This window comes from Chelonia mydas, chromosome 1, assembly GCF_015237465.2.
Source record: "Chelonia mydas isolate rCheMyd1 chromosome 1, rCheMyd1.pri.v2, whole genome shotgun sequence".
In the NCBI taxonomy this organism is placed as follows: Eukaryota; Metazoa; Chordata; order Testudines; family Cheloniidae; genus Chelonia; species Chelonia mydas.
Genome location: NC_057849.1, coordinates 263,735,540 through 263,753,419, shown reverse-complemented (window position 1 = coordinate 263,753,419; position 17,880 = coordinate 263,735,540). Strand labels below are relative to the sequence as shown.

The following is a 17,880-nucleotide window of genomic DNA, read 5'->3' as shown; positions in this document are numbered from 1 at the left end:
CAGGTTGCCATAATATATGTCAGTGGTGCTATTTGTCAGGGTTTCCATTCATGTGCACTTTCTACAAGGCAGAAATGTCTTGCATGCCAAGCAACCTATTCTCACCTCCAAGATGCTTTTACAGAGTTTGGAAACCTCCTGCATTCAGAGTCCTTGGATTGTGCCACAGTCCAGACCTGAAGTGTCTGTTACTATGATTGTAGAAGATGGAGTAGAGCTGAAGAGAACATCCTGGCAGATATGGTCTGATTCTATCCACCACAGAAGGTAACCCAAAATTGCAAGAGGCACAGTAACCACTCAATTCATCTCACCTAGATACAATCAAGATACTGTTCTCAGCCAACCCTGCAATAGATTAAACTGAAGTCTGGCTTTGAGAATCACATATATGCAGAAAGATATGAAACCAGGGACAGAAACTTACAGACATTTGAGATCTTTATTTGATGTCAAATACCAGAAGTATCTTGACCATTCTCTGGAATCCATCCTGCAGGTCTGGCATCCACAACCATCCGTGGAAGCTCCACTATCTTTTTCAGGATGCAAGTGGATTTTTTAATATTTGTTCTGAGGATCAGGGACTGGAATAATCATACAGTTATTTTGAGAAATTACCTTTATGTGTCAGTGAAATATCAAAACATGACTAGTTATTAATGACTTGTTATCTCTAAGGTGGGATACCCCTACAGTCAAGAACTTAATGAAAATTCTTGAGGCTGTGGAGAGCCCAAATGGTTGGAACACAAAATTGGTGGTTTTTCACCAGGGAGAAGGGACTAATGTTAATTACCTGAAATTGTATGATATGAGTTGTTACAGGTAAGTGTTGTTAAGCAAAACTGTATGATGGAGTATGTTGTTGGATGAACACCAAAAATAACATATGCTGCTGGGTGCACAGAGACACAGAGCGTTGGGCTCTTGGACGGAAAATCCATTCAGACTTCGCATTTGGAATTTTAGGGGGTTTGAATGTGAAAGACCATTGGCTGGCTCCTGAGGAGAAAAAGAGCAAGAGGGGGGGCTAAGAGCTAGACTGAGATCAGGAAGGGAAGCAGGGCCAAACTCTTCTAAGATTAGGCTCTCTCTCTGGGAGTAAGAAGTAGAAGGGTTACTGATTGCTGTTATATTTACGTTATGTTTACTCTTTTAAATCAAAAAGTTTAGTGGTTTTTCAAACCCAGAAGTCAGAGGCAGTCAACAATGGGTTTTGAAAGCAACTGCAGGGTCCTCAAAATACAGTTAAGAAAAGCAGCCAGGATTACCTGATATTTACTGGCAAGTGTTCTGTGAGGAAGATTAGAGAGATTAAAGGGCTGCAACTATGACCCAGAGACACTGGTGTTGAACCAGGTGTATTCCCTGGAAGGAGCAGGTTGTGTCTAATCACTCTCACAAAATGGGAGCTGTATTCAATAAGCAAGGCTACTCATGATGTGGAAATGTCTCTCTTGGAAGTTGAGAGCTACAAAACAATCCTGGGAAATATGGATGCCAATGTCACCGGTGGTAAACCCAGGACAAACAGCTACAAAAGGGGGGTAGTAATTAGTCCCAGGGGATTAAAAGGCCCCTCCTTATCCACTGAGGAGAGAGAACCACAGGACAATAAGGTTCAGCTGGAAAAGGGGTTGCTAGGGAACTAGTTAGGTTCAGCTGACTCCAACTACTTGGGACCTTTTTAAACCCTCTCCTGGGTGGTAGGAGGGAAAGAGTGAGGGGAGCAGGGAAGATGCCAGTAGGCTGTTTGCAGCAAGACACCAGACCTTCCCAGTTGGGAGGCTGCACTTGCTCCCCAGAAGGGAAGGAAAACAAGCACAAGGGACTGACTGAGGAGAGGAGTAGCAGGACCCTGTGCCACCTATACGGATTCGCCTTGCCCCAAACCTGAGTCTCCAAGGCTAAAAAGGACTGAGCCTACTGAGGCGAACAAGGTATTTTGCCACACACCATACAGAATTTCTGCTTGACAAACTCTTGAGCACTTTGGATCCAGTTTGCAACATAAACCCCCTTTTCAGTAATTGAATAGAGCCCCTTACTTTTGTACAGCTAAGAGATCTTCTCTAATGTTCCTATTTGGAGGGGAGAGATTATTTTGTTCCTCAGTACTTTCTTGTGAAACTTGTTTCAAGGCTCTTGACAGAACTGTCAAACCTGATGTTTTCTCCTAGACATGGTAAGAAACAAACCAGCAAAGGCAGATTCAGACATCTACTTTTCTATTTAGTAAAAGTTAGCTATCTTTGAGAAGAGCACTAACCACTACACTGTCTAGGTGACCCCTATCTCTGGAAATAGAAGATGGTAGAATGTTTCTTGGAGTATGGAGCATAGAAACCTGGAGATCTCAAAAGCAGCTCTTAAATCTTTCAACTTCCAAAGTCTCTTCTCTATCTTCTGACAGAGAAGTCAAGACTTCCAAAGGGGAGATTGTCTATTACTATTAGCACCCCAAAGAAAAAAACAGAAGATCTCAGTCATGACATAGGCATGCAGCAATTCTCTAAAAACGACCATATTTTTGGAGTTTAAAGTACCCACCCTCCATACACCCACATCAAATAGCACTTGAAAGCTTATTTTATGTACGTTTAGATGGGGTATGATGTGGAGCTGCCAAGTGATGTTGTAAGCCTACAGGCAAAGTGAAACAATGTTCCCCAAAATGAGAAGGTGTCATTTTTTTACATAGTTCCAGAAATACAGCCACATGACTATGGCTACACTTTGTAATGTTTAAGCTAATTTCAACACCTTAATATGGTGCTTATTAGTCAAAGCTAACAAATAACAATGTATTGAAAGATTTTTATTAGTTTTGCATGGGCAAGTATTTTTTTTCCAGAAGTTATGAAGCTGTTTAGCGTATGGCAAAAATGGTGAACATCAACATTTAACCAGTAACCCATTTTTTCCCCCCAATTCAGTTCCAGTTCAGGTTCGGTAGATGAACAACATTATGGTTCAAGTTTGGTTCCAGCTCACCTCAAAATACTGTCTTGAACCAGTTCCACTTCAACTCCCTAGTCTGCCTGATAGAAGGTTTTAATTTGTAATTGCCTACATATGCAGTACTAGTCTAAAAATATTCTAGAAACTAGCTTTTTTTAATTCAGTGACAATGATGCACAGGTCAGTGTTAGTGGCAATACACAGCTTCATATTATGAATATGCAAAAGCTATGAGGGAATGAAGCGACCTAAAAAGTAGTAGTAAAAACAGAATCCACAAATAAGTCCTTGCCTGTGCACTGAAAAGGGATGAAGAGCATGTTACAGCTCTTATTACCCATATCATCCACAATATGACAAACCCATTTGACTCTGAATCATATCCACAGGTACTTAGCAAATCTACTGGACTGCATGTAACATCAGATGTACAAGAGTCTCTACTGAAAATAGCAGATGTTAGTGAAGAACAAATTGAGAGGTGCACTTGATTCGAATGGGACATGTAGCTTCTTCAGCCCAGTCAAGAAATCTGGCATCAAAACATTTGCTGATATGGCCAAGAAGGCCAAGTATAGGTCTGGCAATGGAGGGATAATCACAGAAGCTTTTACTCCAGACATTGTTTTCTGCAGAGCCCTGTCCTTAGCAAGATGCAGGGATGACATCTCAATGGCAAGTATTCCACCCAGTAGAACCTGTGCCTGTGTCCCTCTTCCATGCTGATGGAACAATGAGAAGAACAGACAAAGCTGAATTAGGGCATCAGCTGGAAGCTCAAGCTGAAAGAATCCACAAACTAAGAGCATGCCACAAAGAAACCAGAGTGTACATCAGAAATGTCATGTATGTCATACAAATGATGCCTAGAGACAAATTCCACACATTCGATGAACTAGCTGATGAATACTTGAGACAGGTCCAAAATGGATTTGACAAAGCTAATTCTGTAATTGAAGTCTTTGATAGATAGGACTACAGTAACTGTGAAAACTTCAGAAAGAGTGTTGGACTAGATCTAAGGTTGGATGCAAGAAATACCAAGTGAATACCCTGTGCCTCCATGGAAAAGTGTCTAAAGTGGCATCCAAGAAGCAGCCACTTGTAAAATCCCTCTGTTCCTATATGGTTCAAAATGCACATGCAAGCACATCCAACACAGACCGTCTTCTTGCTAGAAGAGCAAAGTCTATCACCAACAGAAATCCTGAAGAAGTCCAAGATTTGTACAGTACTCACGAGGAAGTGGACACAAGCATGCTTCTGTACGCTGAATTTGCCAATATCGCTTTTGGGTCTCTTGGTGTCAAAGAAACCGTAGTAATTAGGTCACCTGATACAAATGTTTTGGTTCTTGCTGTTTACTGCTTTCCAAAATGGAACAAACATAACACTGATTGAAACATGCTGGTAACAGTGCCTAAGTGACAAGTGTCGCTTCATACCTGTGTGTGCAATCAGTGATGCACTCACTCTTTACTTCTGCAACACATTGCCTATTGTACCTGCACTAAACAGGATGTGACTTCCTATTTGGTATCAGGGGCGAAAAAATCTGTGTTTAATGTTGTCAAAACAAAGAAAGCTTACCACTTCAGAGATCTTGCCCCATTGGGAAAGACTGATGGACAAGCCACAATTTCTGCAGCAAGGAAGTGGGTAGCAGTGCTGTATGACAACAGTGAGAAAGAAAAGGAGACCAAGAGACTACAATTGCTTGCACCCTCAAAGAGGACAAGTCATTGGCCAAACTCCCAGCATGTCAGGACAGTTTGGAAGAATATGTCAAAAGAAAACCTTTGCAAAGATTGGATGTCTTTGCACAGAGGTAAACCAGATATTGGATCATCATTGCAACATGGATGGAAAAATGTGGATGAATTACTTTCTGTATTCTAGGGCCCAATGGCTTCTGAGTTTCTACATGATATTTGTGCTTGTGCTAGTAGGGGTCACTGTACAATCGTCCCTGAACAAAACTGCACAACATGCCAAGGCAATGAAGGCTGTAGTAACCCCTGCACTCTGAGCTGAGAATGATGAACAAGATGACGATAATGATTTTGACTAAAAATGTCACCAGAGCTATTACATTTCAATGATACCTGTAAAGATTATTAAATTTTTGTTTTACCCTTTAGATTGTTGTTGTGATGCTTTGAGGTCACTAAGAAATCCAATTTTATGTCTTGAAATAACAGAGTCATTAAACTAACAGAAAACAACTGAAAATATTTCAAAGTGGCCATTTTAACCTATTGATGGTGTCATTGTTTATCCCCATACCCATGGTAACTGCACCATTTGACAGCACTACATCATACCTCATCTTAAAAGCTTTCGAATGATGTATAATATGCATGGTTGTGGAGAGGGTAATTAAGTTGACCAAATCTATGATGTCTGCTGGGGTGGTGTTCACCTGCAATGTGGTTACACTTCTACTTGCTGGGCTCTGAAGAGGATGATAATGACTCACAGTACCAAGAGGCTGAGTCCTTAGCAGACTTCAGGTCTCTGGCCTGAATTCAGCACATAGGCAACCTCATCATGCAAGACTGTGGAACCACACAGGTGATGCTCAAAGAACCACCTAAAATTCTGTTTAGGATTATCTGACTTTTTTGTTAAATTGCACAAATGACACATTTTAGCAAACTGTAAATCAAAAGTAATATCACCATCTTACAAGAAAGCACCAACTTAAACTTAAAAAAGCAAGAAAATTCAGACTGTAGGCTAAAAACACCAGGCCAAAGTTATATCTGTCCAGTCCCATAGGTTTGACACCTTCCATGTCAAATAGACTGGTAATAGCAAAGTCCATCATGAAATTCTTGTGAGTCTTGCTCTTCTCCTTTTTCAGGTTATAGAAATTTCTGCTTGGTCACATGTTTTTAGGGATGGGTGGAAAAAGCAGGAAGGGGTGGTTGCTGTTGTGAATGTCATTATGAATTCATCACACAGCTCTTTGGAATGTCTCTGCAGTATAAACAAAAATATTCTACACACAGTTTACATACCACAACGTATAAGGTTTCTTTTAACAAAAGATATTTTTGCGGAACAGCAACACATAGATCTTCAAAATCAGTAAACTATTTTCATTTCTGTTATTAAAAAATTCTATAGTGTGTTTTTAAAAGTTATATACATGTGCACCCAGGTAAGACTTTGTGGTGCAAACTCAGACCTGGCATAAGCAGATGTACCAGCTATGGAAACCTCTGGTCTGAATAAAGCGGTGATTCAAGTTGCACACTGAGAGTCCAGATCTCTGTCAGCTGGAGTGCAAAGGCTTCTTTAACCTATATTTGTGCTCCCCCGATCCTCAGGGCTGTTGGGGCCCGATATGATGCTCACATCACTTACAGCTGCAGCAGGGCTGATCTAACCTTCTTTGGCTCATAACAGCCCATTAAGAATGAGCTTCAGCAATACCTTTACTCTCTCCCCAACATGCCCCCACGCTGCTGGTGACCCAGCAGAGCCAGCTGATATGGCACAGAGCTGGTATAGTCAGCGCTGCACTAGCCAGAGATTCCCCTGTGCCAAGGAAAACCTCATCTGGCCTGATAGGGCAGCTTTCCAGTCCTTTTGCACCACTGGAGAAGCACAAAAGGACCAGAGCAAAAACCAAGATATGGTCGAGGGAGTTAGTGTATATAAAGCAGAGTAACTTGCACAGATTTGGCATGCAGTGTGTGGAAGCATGCTGAAGAAACAGAAGGGGACCATATAGAAGGAAGATATCAAGATAAACTAGAAGCGCTAAACCCGTTTATTTTATTCTCTCCGGTGAAATGTTTTTCTTGCTACATCACCACTTTGTGCTCCCACTACATGAAAGTTAGATTCATTTTGCATCCCTGTAACATCCCAAACCAATGCAAATTATACTTTTTTTTTTTTAAATTCAACTACACCTTTTTGCCAGACTAACACCACTATTTATGTCACTGCTGACTTTGGAGTAATATGCCAGAGTTTCAACATATTTGCTTGTGGCTGAAATATAAATACTCTAAAAATAAGACTTTATAAAGGAGACACTTCCACTCTTAACACTAGTAGCAACAGCAGACACAGCTACTGTATAATACTTGAACACAGGACTGATATGTGAAGGTAATATTCTCACATTAAACTGAAAATCAAAATATACTGTGAAGGGCAGAAATCTTTAAAGAAAGAGACTAGTTATGACAAACTTTTAAATTCATATTTGTACCTCCAGAAATAAATATACTGCAATTATTTCTGTAATAATAACAAGACTGTTTTATGTAAGTATTGCATAACTCAAAATATGTAACATACATGTCAATATGACCACAAAAACATGGAAACTTTTGTTTTGTATCTGTTCACCATGTCTGATGCACTTGTTTCTTTATAGAGTATTTTTATTCTAAGCATTTTTTGCAAAGGAAATATTTTTATAACAAAGTGATACACACATTCTTTGGGAACAAGTGCTGCTCTGCAGGTGAAGGGGAATCAGGGAATTGTTCCCTTTGCAAAACAATAAGGCAGGATAAATGTAGCACTACAAGGACTGGTAGGTTGGGAAACCAGTTACCACCTTGCCAAATGCATTGGGACCCTGGTTCCTCGTGTGTCCAATACCATCAGTACCAGCTGGTAGCAGGACTAGGGCCTAGATTTCCTCTAACTGTGAAAATAATTGTGACCCTATCTTGATTAGAAACAGGGAAGTTTTTCAATTTTCTGTTGACTCAAATGATACTCTGAGCCAGGAATTAGTCACAATACAGGGTTTCCAATCAATATCAAGGATACAAAAATCAAGGAGATATTGAAGTAAGAAAAAATTAGGATAAAGTACATATTTACACTAAAAAAACCTAAATTATGTCATTTGAATGTACTCAAAATGTTCAAAGAGGAAAATCTGTCACTGACAACTCACATTTTAGACAATATACATTAGTCCAGATTTTATTTCAAAGCATTCTAAGATTTTACTGAAATCTTAATTAATTTATTAATTCCAATTCAGCAGTCTCTCGTTGGAGTCTGTTTTTGAAGTTTTTTTGTTGAAGAATTCCCACTATTAGGTCTGTAATCGAGTGACCAAAGAGACTGAAGTGTTCTCCGACTGGTTTCTGAATGTGTTAATTCTTGACGTCTGATTTGTGTCCATTTATTCTTTTACGTAGAGACTGTCCAATTTGACCAATGTACATGGCAGAGGAGCATTGCTGGCACATGATGGCATATATCACATTGGTAGATGCGCATCATGAAGGATCTACAACCTATCCTGAAGGATGACTCATCACTCTCACAGATCTTGGGAGACAGGCCAGTCTTTGCTTACAGGCAGCCCCCCAACCTGAAGCAAATACTCACCAGCAACCACACACCACACAACAAAAATAGTAACCCAGGAACCTACCCTTGCAACAAAGCCCGTTGCCAACTGTGTCCACATATCTATTACGGGGACACCATCATAGGGCCTAATCACATCAGCCACACTATCAGAGGCTCGTTCACCTGCGCATCTACCAATGTGATATACGCCATCATGTGCCAGCAATGCCCCTCTGCCACGTACATTGGCCAAACTGGACAGTCTCTCTAGGCAAAAGAATAAAAGGACACAAATCAGACGTCAAAAATTATAACATTCAAAAACCAGTCAGAGAACACTTCAAACTCTCTGGTCACTCGATTACAGACCTAAAAGTGGCAATTCTTCAACAAAAGAACTTCAGAAACAGACTCCAACGAGAGACTACTGAATTGGAATTAATTTCCAAACTGGATACAATTAACTTAGGCTTGAATAAAGACTGGGAGTGGATGTGTCATTACACACAGTAAAACTATTTCCCCTTGTTTATTTCCCCCTCTACTGTTCTTGTCAACTGCTGGAAATGGCCCACCTTGATTATCACTACAAAAGGTTCCCCCCCCCGCCCACCCTGCTCTCCAGCTGGTAATAGCTCACCTTTCCTGATCACTCTTGTTACAGTCTGTATGGTAACACCCATTGTTTCATGTTCTCTGTGTATATAAAATCTCCCTGCTATATTTTCCACTGTATGCATCCGATGAAGTGAGCTGTAGCTCACGCAAGCTTATGCTCTAATAAATTTGTTAGTCTCTAAGGTGTCACAAGTACTCCTTTTCTTTTTGCGGATACAGACTAACACGGCTGCTACTCTGAAACCTATTTTTATGTTGTTGTTCTTATTTTATTATTGTGAAAACACAATCTGTAACATTATCCTTTAGTTTTCAAAATGGAAGCACAAAAGGATTTCAGTAAAATTCTCCAGCCAGACAGGTTGCCTGATTGTATATACTTAAAGGAGGGTAGCCCAGGGGGAAATCACCTGAGTTAGCAAGCTTGAGCCAAAATTTTTTTAAATGTGGGACTTTGGCCTGAATTTCAGACATGCTAAACAACCTCAGCTCCCTCTGAAGTCAGCTGGAGCTTCAGGTACTCAGCACCTTTGAAAAATCATGCCACTTCTATTTAGGTGCTGAAATATAAAATGTGGAGCCCAACCTTAGGCAACAAAGTTTGAAAATTTTGGCCTGTATCTTGATTAAACACAGACATTTTCTCTGAAGTTCTAGTTGATTGCTTACTCCACATGACAGGTTCAACAGTAAATAAATTATGTCTTTCTAAATTATGTCTTCCCTAGCAGAGGTACATAGGAGGAAGCAGAGGGCTCAGGCAGCCACTTCTGCCATAGCATACCCATGCTGGAGGCAGCCATAATGTAGCGAGCTAATGCAATGCCTGCTGCCCCAGAAAGGATACATCTGGATAGGCTGCCCCACCAGCACCTGCTTTGCTGAGGGAAGTGCTGATTCAACCTTTTAAAGAAGCATACAGCAAGAGATGTTGTTCAGCACCGCCTCCCACCAATATCCAAGCATAGTATGCTTGACATAGGCATAATGGGGCAGATCCTCAACGTACACAAATTATTGCTCAATTAAAATCAATGGAGCTATGACAATTTACACCTGAGGATCTGGCCCAATGCCTCTAAGCACCACCACTTAAGATAGCTAGTGACCCTTTCCCCAACCTTGCTGTGCAGCTCTCCATTTTAATGGCATAATTAAGACCTAAGTTTTGTGAAAAACTGAACAGCTACAGATAATATAGAGCAGTTGATGTGCTCCATGAATTCCGGTCTTACAGAACATCACATAGTGGTTGGTTGGTGGTGTTAGAGAATGTTTCGGAAGTGCCCTTAACATAGAAAACATTATATAACTTTGTTATTATTGTGCAGTGATCACGCTTAACGTAGAAAAAGCATTTGACTGGATCGAGTGGAGCAATATAGATATGTTCTGAGATGGGTAAGGCTTGAACAGAATTTCTGAAATTGGTCTTATGTACTAGCCCTAAATCACTGAATGTCATTCTTAAAATTTTCACAGGCAGAGACTCTAAACAGGAGTTCCACCTGTTACATAACATGGCCATAAAGATGCCTACTCAAATTATAACAAAACAACTAGAGTAGATTGCGTAAAAGTAGAAAATTATATATTTCATATTATTCCTGCACTGCTGTCATCCTCTGATTCCTGGAATAAATGAAACTTTGCAAAAATTATATGAGCTCAAAGATTTATTCCCATCATGTATGGATATGAAAATCATCATCAAGGCTCAGTTTATAAAGTTAATCAGTGGTGTGGAATCCTCTAGTGAATAGATTGGTGCAATGGGCAAGTACATCCCTAGAGACTTGAGTTCCCATATCAGATTGCAAGTGAAAATTAGTTTGGCTGTTTCATCTGAGTCTCTATTTGGGTATTTTGGAAAGCAAATAAATACATAATCAGCCTTATGAGGGGTCTGAGGACGGAATAACACAGGACACTGCCAATCAGGACTGAGATGCACTAGCACAGTTCTGTGAAAAACCTTTCTTCCTGGTTTCTTGACTCAGGCTAGAGCCAAGACTCTCCCCTCACTTTCATGAACACCAATTCACTTTCATATTTTTAAGGAAAATAATTATGTGCATACAGTTCTGTAATTCAGTTTAATTGTAACACCATAGCATGCATATTGTGCTCTCTCTTTTCACTAAACATTTACAGAATAATTTTTACTAAAATATTTTTCTATGCATTTTGAGCCCCCACTGACTTCAATAGTAGTTTATTAATGTTAATGGAAAGTGTCATCGATTTACTTACATGTATCATAATTACAGAACAGATGTTTGACAGGTGAATCAGGTTTTAAATTTAAAAATTAGCTTTCTAGGTGACTGCATTATTGATAATATTGTACTGTTATTACATTTTGGTATGATCTATGAAGTCATATCTGGAAAATTAAATATCAAAACAACTAAATGGCATAAATGTTTTACTGTTTCTATATAGACTTGACTTTTCTGCTTAGGCACCTTCTGTTATTTTAAATTCTAATTTTTAACTATTTCTAAATTGTTGCTTACTCAAGAATTCAAACTACACTTGAAACTATGTAAGACTTTATAAAGCAGAATAAAACATCAGCATAGATTATTTCTGCAAAACATCCTGGAGCCTTTTGATGTTGATGGGGGTTTTGACATTGACTTCAATGAAAGCAGGTGTGACAAACTGGGAATTTTTTGTACTATTTGTACAATTGTGTGTGCCTCAGTTTCCCTGGTGTGCTGTTACGCTGTGGGGGCGAAAAAGGACGGTTTGCTCTTAGGACAGGCTAAGAGACAAGGGTGTGAGCATTGCCTATCTGTCTGTGGCTAGATCTCCATATCAGTGGAGCACTTGAGAAGACAAACGCAAATCCAATTGCTCAGACATTGAGACCTAGCAACCAAGGACTCAAGGGATTTGGATCTCCCCACTTCTCAGAAGGTAGGATGAGGAACATTCCCCAGCAAGAGAACAAATTACTTGGAAGGTGTGAGGTGGGGAGATAAGAGTTGACTTCTGGAAGGTCTCAGGGCTCACATCTTCAGTATGACCAAGGAAGTCAGATGGAGAGACAGACAGAGCTTGAACCAAGAGTTCACTGCATTTTGGCTGGGCTCTGGGCTAACCAGAATGAACTACACTCTTTAATCTTCAGTTCTCCCTACTACTGTAAAGACTTCCTACCCTGCGTTCCAGTTCACAAATAAATCTTACTGTTTTTACAGTGCTGTATGAGGTGTATTAATCCCTGAAGAATGTTCAAGTCTCCATCAGGACTCTGTCTCAGTTGGACTCGCTGAACGGAGCTCATGGTGTGAATCATGAATGCTGAGGGCCCAGAGGTGCAGTCTAAGGAGGCAGTGAAGCCACATGGCTTACCCTGAAGGAAGAGAGAGACCGGTAAAGGGGTCTGGCACATGTGAGGGGTTCCTCCTAGAGACTGTTTGAAAGTTGGGGGCAAAGCACCAATCCTGTGGATCCATGATAACAGGATGAGACCCATAAAACAAATGAACAGATGGCCAACCATTATAAACACATCATTTTAATCTATAGCTGCTCTTCATCCACACATTTTGGTCCTGTTTAACTATATTGCAATAAACTCTGATGAACATTGTCATTCACTTTGTATTTTCATATACAGGGATAATCCCACTCTCTTGTTTCTTTGACTCATTCTACCTGTGAGTTTGCAATCATTCATAGCTCTTAGAAATTAAAACAAATTAGGTAAAATATGATGTTCACCACTGCAACATAGAATCAGAAGAAAGAAACTGCCCTGACTATGCTCTTTGGAGCACATATACACTAATAGGTCTGCTATTCCCACTGATTTCTGAGACAACTCTCACTGACTTCAATCAAAGCAGGACGGGGTCCTAAGTAATACATGCTTGTGTCACAGACTACATTAAGGGTCTGGTCTTGCATTGCAGTCAGTGGGACCACTCACCTAATTAAGGGATTACATGACCAGCTCCCAAGCTAATACTTAGCTACAGTAGGACAAGTGAAAGAATGATTCACCTTCCTTTATGTAATATTTCTCATCTTATTTTTCTCTGATTTTTAAACTATTTTATTCTCCCCAAAAGAAAAATACTGCTTGAGGAAAGTGTTTTAGAATTTAGTCAGTGGGCTAAATCCTGCAGTCAAACACGCAAGACTCTCCATTGACTTCATTTGTTGTTATTAGTACAGAGTGCCAGCGCCATGGTATCTGGTCTTCAGTATTTCAAATAAGAGTAGAACCACTTGCTTCCCTGCGGCCTGCTGTTTTAAAAGAGAGTGGAGAAGAATCTGTCCAGTCACATGAGGACTCAAGATCTCCTAAGTGAACCGGATGGAAACACCTGAACAAAGAGATGCATTTTAGAGCAATTTCTAAATGTGTCCAGGTATGTGCTTAAACGTATTTCTGGGGGGAGCAAATTCCAAAAGGCACAGGCCTGCTTGAGAGAATGCCCTGCTTGCAACTCCATTAGATCTGACCCACGGGCCACTGAATTCAAACACTGCAGATGCATCTACATCAGCTGGTGGGTTGGGGAATAATCTGATGGTCATTACAGTCACCTCAGTTAAGGTGAATGTATATTACACAAGCACCTTGAATTTCATCGAGCAGCTGAATAGCAGAGAGTGCAGAAACGCAAGTACAAGTGTGATGTGTTTTCACCTGACCACCCCACTCAAAGGGGTGGCTGCATTGTGTACTAGCAGGAATTTCCAACTGGTTTTTACAAAGAATCGTACTAGAGTCCATTTCGGCAATCTTGCCAAGAGGTCATGAAACATGGATAACTGAGATAAGATCTATATATGGGGAAAAACAACAACAGAAAATCTCTGCCATTTGTAGACTGGGAGCAGTGATGGTTCTAAGCAGCGTCCCTATGTTGTGGACCACTTTGATAATGGTTCAGCAAATACCCTCTGTTGATGGAGAAGTTACAGACTTTCCCAGGTCCTGAAAGCTATTCCTATTGAGCGTTAGCATCAACTTTGTCTTGTCCAGACAAAAGGCAAAGATTTCAATCTAGATCCCTGCTTCTGTGAGCTTTGTATGGTGGTGTCTGGGTCAGACATATCAGCAATATACTGATGACATTGCAGCCCATATCATCTCATGATTCTCTCAAAAGATTCATACAGGTGTTGAACAGAAAAGGATAGGGTCCTCTGGAACCCCACACATGAGGGCCCAGCTAAGGAAGAGCAGACACCCATCATCACCATTTGGGAAGGACTAGAAAGAAATGAGCAGGATCGCTCTAAAGTATTCCATCCACACCTGCTATGGCAGGCAGTTTGTGTAAGTAGTATCTCATGAATGATAGCGTCAAAGGCTGTCGAAGATGGAGGAATGTCAGCAAAGGTGACTGGCCTTTTTCCAGTGCCCTTGGAACATCAACCATGGCAATAAGAGCCATTTCCATGCTGTTGCCTAATTCTGAATATGTCAGATCTGAGATATTTTTGGAATTGGTTTGCTATCACTTTTTCAATTATCTTTCCTAGAAAGAGGAGGTTAGTTATTCAGGACACTGGTGTCCAGAGCTGATTTCTTTAGCAGAGCCCTGAAAATACTTTTTTCACAGTAGCCGACATTCCTTTCAGCCAGAATGGGCACAGATACAGTTAACATGAAGTCAGGCATACTATTTGCAAAGCTGCAAGTTTCTCCACTTTGGATATAGGTTTACAGTATGGCTGCCCTCTTCCACCTTCACCTTGTTATTCCAGATCTCATAAGGGAGATTTCAATTCCTAAATCTGGACAATTTAGTGCAGATAATGCAAATACAAAGGCAGAAGAAAAAAGGTCTGTCTTTCTCCCCATGCTGACTGCTGCACAGCGTTGCAAGAACTCTTTGTGTCAGAGACCGATTAATCGCTGGACCTCTCACAGAAACTCCCTAGTGTTCTTCTCACTTTTTCATTTGTTACAGGTAATCAAATCAAGGTGACCTACTGAAGATGGCTCAGAAGAAAGAAGCATGCTGGTGGTTGTGTAGAGCTGAACAGTTGCAGAGATATATCAGATAACCTGTACTTTGGAATGGATGAGAAAAGACGTATCTTCCAGGGTATCTGGAAATTAATAGGATCAATAAATCTCCATAAAAGCAGTCATCAAACCATGACAGCAATTGTTTCCCAGTTCCATTTCCTCAGCAGTGACAAGTTCTAGAACATCTTGAACACCTGGGACCAAAGATTATTTGTTCTAGACATGAGGACCAAGAGGCCTTGTGCCAGCAACTCACTGGTACTGCCTACACCAAGGGATGAATTATGTTGATTTGTGGTGGTTCAGAATGCTGGTGTAATTCTCTGGAGGTGTCATTTGTTCTCCAGAATTTAACTTTCATTTTTTTACAATGAAAAAACCATTCACTAGTTCTTACAATTGTGAAGAAAACTTTAAAAATGTGAATCAAGTATAAAGTGATGTCTGCCTGAGTCTGCAAACAGCATGAAACGATAACTCTGATAGAGGTATGAACCAGTCAATTCATCTCAAAGGTGTGCTAACTTTGAAGCCTAATTATAATTTAAATTTTCAACATTGTTAATCAAGGCTGAGCAAATCATGGGAGAGGGGCAACAATATGAATCTCTCTACAGTCTAGAGAGAGTGGTGTTTTGTTTCTCAATTGTCTTAAGTGGCTGAAGTTTAGACTATGTATGGAGCTTAGAAAGGTACCTTTCATTCCCCCCGCACCACCACCACAACCCCTATCCTGCATGCAAAATGAAATCTCCCAGGACTAACTGTCATGGGGACTTCAGTACACGGCTTGACAATAGCTCAGTAAACTTCAGAGCACTGTGGAAGTTTGATATATACATGAAGACTGCAGCTCATTATGCTTATCATTATGGTTTAATAGATAAATACACAGGAAGATTAAACAAAATGGAATCAGTACCACGCAGATTGCTGATAAAATTTAAAAGAAAACAAATAAATATATAAAAACATCCACCATGGAAACATAATTAATGGTAGTCTGTTCTTGGAACTTAAGTTTAATCATAATTGAGTGGGGGCAATCAATGGTCCTTCTTGAACATCCTCAGTTACAGAACTACTACCCAGATATTTCCTTTATTCTTTCACTGGCTGCATTTAGGGAAGGCTACAGACCGCAGCTAGAGTTCCCTTGTCTTGTTTTTGCATCTTCTACCCCTTTTTTCTCCTTTCCTCTAAGTAATTTGGAAATTAATCCATTTGAAAGTGGAGGGAGGTTTTTTTAGATGGCATCACAAGGAGAAAAACTGAGTCCTTAACCATCTGACTTTGTTTTTTTACCACACAGTGCTTAGATGTATTATGATAGGTGAACTATAAATGCCTTGAATTAATATACAGAAGCACAATAGGTTTTTGTAATTGCATTTTTATGGATAAGCTCGTCTGGCATTGGCTGATCACCACATCTCCTTCTTTTAAACCAAACAAAATTTAACAGATCAGTAGTATTACAAGATTCTTTTCCCCCATTGATACATATCGGTATTTTTGCTGGTCCCAATCCTGCATTCATTTGCACACATGGTTAACAGAGGAAATCACTGGGACAGCCCACACGCCTAAAGTTAAGCACACCTGTAAGAAACTGAAAGATCAAGAGGCCTGTGAGAGTTACAAATCCACATCAAAGGGAAAAAGACCCCCATGGTGAACAAGTGTCAAATTACTACACCAAAATTCATCAGCTATAATAACTAAATCTTCATTGATTTTATGGCACCATTAAACACTTTGTAATACCATCAGAATGGAGTTTTATAACATCATGGTAATTGCACATTGCAGGATCAAGGCGTCCTGCTTTGAAAATAAACGTCTACTCATTTTACGTAAATGCCTTGGATTTGTATTGGTATTCATTTAGAAATTGGAAACCATTACACTGTGACAACATTCTATTCTTCTGACCTTATCTCTTCAGCAGAATATTATATCTTATTATTTCTCATATACAGTGTAGCACATAAATATGTGGATTTTTAATATGGATCCAAAAGAGCAGTGAATGACTGTGACAGCAAAGGCTACTTTCAGACTAGTTTGTAGCTCATTGACACAATAGACCAGAATGTCTCCAAAGGAACCAATAAGATATGTTTTGTCAGTAATGTTCCCCAACTGGACATTATGGTTTATTTTGTTAATATTGCTGCTGTCCAGAGCACTGTGGAATAAATCTTGATTTCATGTATGTGGGCATGGATTGCCAGCAACCAACTACTTCACATACATGTACAAAAGTGGAAAGGAATTTTGCAAGATACATGAAAATAGTCTTAGTCCACATGCTTAAAATACTTAAAGAAAAACATTACTGCACATGTGAAATAGCATTCTAAATAATATGCTAATATCAACACTGCCAACCTTAATTCCAGAATATAAAATAATGGCTTGTTATACTTTATTTTTAAAGTCTAAGCCTTTTTGAATTATGAAAGCATGAATCATGATTTCAACCTGTACACATCGCTGTTTCTTTCTCTTTCACGTTCATAGCCCTTAAACAGCTGAACTGATTTTCTCCACAATGTCTAAACAAAAAGGGCAAAATACCATGGCTGTAAAGCTGAGACCTTCTTTGACAAGTTTTAGTCCGGAGCAAATTACATCCAAGTTATAAAGTCACTGAAAATAGAGGTTTACAATGTAAATGCTGACACAACCTTCATGAAAGCAGCAATTGCAGGCTCTCCATGCTATATTATAGCTCTCCGGGGTGTATCACTTGAAAGTACATGCCCACTCTCCCCCACCCCAAAAGATTAATCATTGCTTAAAAATACATGGAGAGAGCACAGTGTAGATAAAGCTTTTCAGTGTCTCTTCCTCCCAGTACCACTCAGAGGTGATGAAAACTCACCAGACGACAGGACCATCTCCATCAGGCAGCTGAAACTACAGCGCACGCGATTAACATTTTGCTT

At 39.9% G+C, this 17,880-nt stretch overlaps 1 protein-coding gene across 12 annotated transcripts in view; it reads right to left on the bottom strand.

The window, feature by feature from the left end:
- Positions 1–17,880, bottom strand: part of ANKS1B (ankyrin repeat and sterile alpha motif domain containing 1B) — a 736,839-nt gene that overhangs the window by 117,123 nt on the left and 601,836 nt on the right. The gene's annotated exons all lie outside the window — the stretch shown is intronic.